General features: G+C 46.7%; 3 non-coding genes across 3 annotated transcripts; all 3 read right to left on the bottom strand.

Annotated features, from left to right (window-relative positions):
• Window positions 1-892: 892 nt before the first annotated feature.
• On the bottom strand, window positions 893-1,083 carry LOC130338842 (U2 spliceosomal RNA). The gene has a single exon (XR_008879315.1). It is a non-coding gene; the product is annotated as a U2 spliceosomal RNA (small nuclear RNA).
• A 2,085-nt stretch (window positions 1,084-3,168) lies between these two features.
• LOC130338841 (U2 spliceosomal RNA) lies at window positions 3,169-3,359 on the bottom strand. The gene has a single exon (XR_008879314.1). It is a non-coding gene; the product is annotated as a U2 spliceosomal RNA (small nuclear RNA).
• Window positions 3,360-5,438: 2,079 nt separating this feature from the next.
• Window positions 5,439-5,629, bottom strand: LOC130338840 (U2 spliceosomal RNA). Its single transcript, XR_008879313.1, has one exon. It is a non-coding gene; the product is annotated as a U2 spliceosomal RNA (small nuclear RNA).
• Window positions 5,630-6,167: the final 538 nt, after the last annotated feature.

Here is a 6,167-nt window from a genome sequence, read left to right as displayed (position 1 = left end):
AATATGTGTGACATTTCTGCGACTTTAGCTTCTAGAGCATTTTTACAACATTATACATAGGTGCTGAATACATAAAAAGCGACTGTTCAGCGACAGACAAGTCGCATCGGCTGAAAGTAGGCCAGAATGTCAGTCCATGTTGGAGCAGGTTTAGATACAGTCTAAAGTATAGATCTCAAAGTCTGTGCACAGAATTTAGCAAGGGCCTCGCACCTTCTGATGCATCAGGTAGGTGCACAATAGCATAGCCTAACCCTCTGTACTTTGGTCTATATTGATGCGGGACATAGACAGCCAGCTGATGACCAATCCATTAGTGCAATGGATGGCTGGAAGCATTTGTCTTTGCCTTTGCAATACCACAGAAGCAATGCATGGTCAATGTACAGCAATGACACACCTGTGTGAACAGCCAGGAGACCCCCCCCCCCCATGTTATGTTACATAGTTACATAGTTAGTACGGTCGAAAAAAGACATATGTCCATCAAGTTCAACCAGGGAATTAAGGGGTAGGGGTGTGGCGCGATATTGGGGAAGGGATGAGATTTTATATTTCTTCATAAGCATTAATCTTATTTTGTCAATTAGGAACATTCAGCACCCACCCGCTATCAAGGCAGCTGCCTATCATGTCATGCCCTACCTGCACAGGTGTGCTGGCTACTCAAATGATCCAATTAAGGAGGCCATTTAGTCAGCAGCAGCAGAAGTCCTGTGCCTGGACGCTCCAACAGCGGCCAGACACAAGCAGAAGCAGCAGAAGCAGCAGCAGCAGCACCACCTTTTGTTTTTTGGCTGCAGCAGCAGCAAGGCCCACAGGGCTGGCTAGCTGGCTAGCCAGCAAGCAGGTAGCAATGAAAGTAGGAATCTTTCTTTTTAACCCTGTAAGGGGGTGGTGCACTGTACCCGAAGATACTGCCATATCGGGTCAATGCATAGGGCGACGGAAGCAAGCTTCGAAATCGGCCCCCGTTCTCAAAAATCCATTTAATATATGGTCCCCAGATAGGGGACGTATCAGATATTAAACTGATAAGAACAGATACTACACTTGATCTTAGCCAAAAGGCCGAGAAGCGATAACCGTGAAAGGGGCGGGCCCAACAAGGTCCCCTTCATGGGCACTATCACTGCTTGCTGTCAGGGAGGCTGCCAGACAATTTTCCATGCACACTCTGGGCTGGGGGGCAGTCAACCACCAGTACACACAGCAGAACCTAAACCCATACCATTATTGCTAAGCAGCAAGACAGGGGCCCATTGCACTCCCACGGGGCCTTTTTAAATGCAATCCATAACCCGGATTTGCCAGGAACCCTTCTTACTCCTCCTACTTGCATGTGACACTGGGCTTAGGATCTGCATAGGAAACACACACACAAGCACACACCTACCTTTGTTGCCTGCAGATGCCTCCTTGGCTGTCCCCAAACGGTATCAAACCAACACCCACGGGAAGCTGTAAGCATAGAGGACATGCCTGCACCCCATTGGACTTACCTGTGTGGGTTAAACCCGGGTTATTTGACAACCTATGGCGGTGATGGTTCTGCTCAGGCAGAGCAGTGCTGATGCTCCTCATAAAGCTGTCGCTGCTGTGAAGGTTCTAGGTGACATCACAAATCCCTATGGTTACATACACAACAAAGCTGGGTTGTTGTTGTTTACACTCTGCAAGGCCTGTGGAAGTGAGTGACATCATAGCACTGTAGTTCTGAGGGTTCTAGATGGATGCAACAATCTCCTGTTGCTTCTATGAAGGCCATAATAGACGACATCACCAAACAGCTCCATAGTCACATACACAGCAAAGGAGAGATGTTGTTTACACCTAGTGATGTCAGTGGTATTGAGTGACATCACAGCACAGTGCTAAGGCTCCTGGGCCTGGACACAGCAGCGGCTGCAATATCTCAACGGAGAATACGTTTATATATATGTGTGTGTGTGCGCGTATATATATATATATATATATATATATATATATATATATATATATTTCTCCGCCGAAATCACTTTTAAACCCATTTCCACCTTTTTTTCCCTTCTCTTCCTCTTACTTTTTTTTCACGTTTTTTTACGTTTTTCTCCTTTTCGCCTCTTTTCTGGGCGTATTATTCTTCTTTTTCTTCTTTTTTTTCGTCTAATGCATACCCCATCAGTGCAGCAATGCTTATTCAATACCGCCAGCAGATGGAGACACTGGGGGATAATTTTCTAAGGATTTATACTGATTTTTCCTGTCTGAATTTGTCGCACAGAAAGTTGCAGGCCAAATATGTGTGACATTTCTGCGACTTTAGCTTCTAGAGCATTTTTACAACATTATACATAGGTGCTGAATACATAAAAAGCGACTGTTCAGCGACAGACAAGTCGCATCGGCTGAAAGTAGGCCAGAATGTCAGTCCATGTTGGAGCAGGTTTAGATACAGTCTAAAGTATAGATCTTAAAGTCTGTGCACAGAATTTAGCAAGGGCCTCGCACCTTCTGATGCATCAGGTAGGTGCACAATAGCATAGCCTAACCCTCTGTACTTTGGTCTATATTGATGCGGGACATAGACAGCCAGCTGATGACCAATCCATTAGTGCAATGGATGGCTGGAAGCATTTGTCTTTGCCTTTGCAATACCACAGAAGCAATGCATGGTCAATGTACAGCAATGACACACCTGTGTGAACAGCCAGGAGACCCCCCCCCCCATGTTATGTTACATAGTTACATAGTTAGTACGGTCGAAAAAAGACATATGTCCATCAAGTTCAACCAGGGAATTAAGGGGTAGGGGTGTGGCGCGATATTGGGGAAGGGATGAGATTTTATATTTCTTCATAAGCATTAATCTTATTTTGTCAATTAGGAACATTCAGCACCCACCCGCTATCAAGGCAGCTGCCTATCATGTCATGCCCTACCTGCACAGGTGTGCTGGCTACTCAAATGATCCAATTAAGGAGGCCATTTAGTCAGCAGCAGCAGAAGTCCTGTGCCTGGACGCTCCAACAGCGGCCAGACACAAGCAGAAGCAGCAGAAGCAGCAGCAGCAGCACCACCTTTTGTTTTTTGGCTGCAGCAGCAGCAAGGCCCACAGGGCTGGCTAGCTGGCTAGCCAGCAAGCAGGTAGCAATGAAAGTAGGAATCTTTCTTTTTAACCCTGTAAGGGGGTGGTGCACTGTACCCGAAGATACTGCCATATCGGGTCAATGCATAGGGCGACGGAAGCAAGCTTCGAAATCGGCCCCCGTTCTCAAAAATCCATTTAATATATGGTCCCCAGATAGGGGACGTATCAGATATTAAACTGATAAGAACAGATACTACACTTGATCTTAGCCAAAAGGCCGAGAAGCGATAACCGTGAAAGGGGCGGGCCCAACAAGGTCCCCTTCATGGGCACTATCACTGCTTGCTGTCAGGGAGGCTGCCAGACAATTTTCCATGCACACTCTGGGCTGGGGGGCAGTCAACCACCAGTACACACAGCAGAACCTAAACCCATACCATTATTGCTAAGCAGCAAGACAGGGGCCCATTGCACTCCCACGGGGCCTTTTTAAATGCAATCCATAACCCGGATTTGCCAGGAACCCTTCTTACTCCTCCTACTTGCATGTGACACTGGGCTTAGGATCTGCATAGGAAACACACACACAAGCACACACCTACCTTTGTTGCCTGCAGATGCCTCCTTGGCTGTCCCCAAACGGTATCAAACCAACACCCACGGGAAGCTGTAAGCATAGAGGACATGCCTGCACCCCATTGGACTTACCTGTGTGGGTTAAACCCGGGTTATTTGACAACCTATGGCGGTGATGGTTCTGCTCAGGCAGAGCAGTGCTGATGCTCCTCATAAAGCTGTCGCTGCTGTGAAGGTTCTAGGTGACATCACAAATCCCTATGGTTACATACACAACAAAGCTGGGTTGTTGTTGTTTACACTCTGCAAGGCCTGTGGAAGTGAGTGACATCATAGCACTGTAGTTCTGAGGGTTCTAGATGGATGCAACAATCTCCTGTTGCTTCTATGAAGGCCATAATAGACGACATCACCAAACAGCTCCATAGTCACATACACAGCAAAGGAGAGATGTTGTTTACACCTAGTGATGTCAGTGGTATTGAGTGACATCACAGCACAGTGCTAAGGCTCCTGGGCCTGGACACAGCAGCGGCTGCAATATCTCAACGGAGAATACGTTTATATATATGTGTGTGTGTGCGCGTATATATATATATATATATATATATATATATATATTTCTCCGCCGAAATCACTTTTAAACCCATTTCCACCTTTTTTTCCCTTCTCTTCCTCTTACTTTTTTTTCACGTTTTTTTACGTTTTTCTCCTTTTCGCCTCTTTTCTGGGCGTATTATTCTTCTTTTTCTTCTTTTTTTTCGTCTAATGCATACCCCATCAGTGCAGCAATGCTTATTCAATACCGCCAGCAGATGGAGACACTGGGGGATAATTTTCTAAGGATTTATACTGATTTTTCCTGTCTGAATTTGTCGCACAGAAAGTTGCAGGCCAAATATGTGTGACATTTCTGCGACTTTAGCTTCTAGAGCATTTTTACAACATTATACATAGGTGCTGAATACATAAAAAGCGACTGTTCAGCGACAGACAAGTCGCATCGGCTGAAAGTAGGCCAGAATGTCAGTCCATGTTGGAGCAGGTTTAGATACAGTCTAAAGTATAGATCTTAAAGTCTGTGCACAGAATTTAGCAAGGGCCTCGCACCTTCTGATGCATCAGGTAGGTGCACAATAGCATAGCCTAACCCTCTGTACTTTGGTCTATATTGATGCGGGACATAGACAGCCAGCTGATGACCAATCCATTAGTGCAATGGATGGCTGGAAGCATTTGTCTTTGCCTTTGCAATACCACAGAAGCAATGCATGGTCAATGTACAGCAATGACACACCTGTGTGAACAGCCAGGAGACCCCCCCCCATGTTATGTTACATAGTTACATAGTTAGTACGGTCGAAAAAAGACATATGTCCATCAAGTTCAACCAGGGAATTAAGGGGTAGGGGTGTGGCGCGATATTGGGGAAGGGATGAGATTTTATATTTCTTCATAAGCATTAATCTTATTTTGTCAATTAGGAACATTCAGCACCCACCCGCTATCAAGGCAGCTGCCTATCATGTCATGCCCTACCTGCACAGGTGTGCTGGCTACTCAAATGATCCAATTAAGGAGGCCATTTAGTCAGCAGCAGCAGAAGTCCTGTGCCTGGACGCTCCAACAGCGGCCAGACACAAGCAGAAGCAGAAGCAGCAGAAGCAGCAGCAGCAGCACCACCTTTTGTTTTTTGGCTGCAGCAGCAGCAAGGCCCACAGGGCTGGCTAGCTGGCTAGCCAGCAAGCAGGTAGCAATGAAAGTAGGAATCTTTCTTTTTAACCCTGTAAGGGGGTGGTGCACTGTACCCGAAGATACTGCCATATCGGGTCAATGCATAGGGCGACGGAAGCAAGCTTCGAAATCGGCCCCCGTTCTCAAAAATCCATTTAATATATGGTCCCCAGATAGGGGACGTATCAGATATTAAACTGATAAGAACAGATACTACACTTGATCTTAGCCAAAAGGCCGAGAAGCGATAACCGTGAAAGGGGCGGGCCCAACAAGGTCCCCTTCATGGGCACTATCACTGCTTGCTGTCAGGGAGGCTGCCAGACAATTTTCCATGCACACTCTGGGCTGGGGGGCAGTCAACCACCAGTACACACAGCAGAACCTAAACCCATACCATTATTGCTAAGCAGCAAGACAGGGGCCCATTGCACTCCCACGGGGCCTTTTTAAATGCAATCCATAACCCGGATTTGCCAGGAACCCTTCTTACTCCTCCTACTTGCATGTGACACTGGGCTTAGGATCTGCATAGGAAACACACACACAAGCACACACCTACCTTTGTTGCCTGCAGATGCCTCCTTGGCTGTCCCCAAACGGTATCAAACCAACACCCACGGGAAGCTGTAAGCATAGAGGACATGCCTGCACCCCATTGGACTTACCTGTGTGGGTTAAACCCGGGTTATTTGACAACCTATGGCGGTGATGGTTCTGCTCAGGCAGAGCAGTGCTGATGCTCCTCATAAAGCTGTCGCTGCTGTGAAGGTTCTAGGTGACATCA

Source organism: Hyla sarda, unplaced genomic scaffold (genome assembly GCF_029499605.1).
Source record: "Hyla sarda isolate aHylSar1 unplaced genomic scaffold, aHylSar1.hap1 scaffold_531, whole genome shotgun sequence".
NCBI classification, from domain to species: domain Eukaryota; kingdom Metazoa; phylum Chordata; class Amphibia; order Anura; family Hylidae; genus Hyla; species Hyla sarda.
The sequence above is the reverse complement of the archived record's forward strand: the minus strand, read 5'-3'. Positions and strand labels throughout refer to the sequence as shown.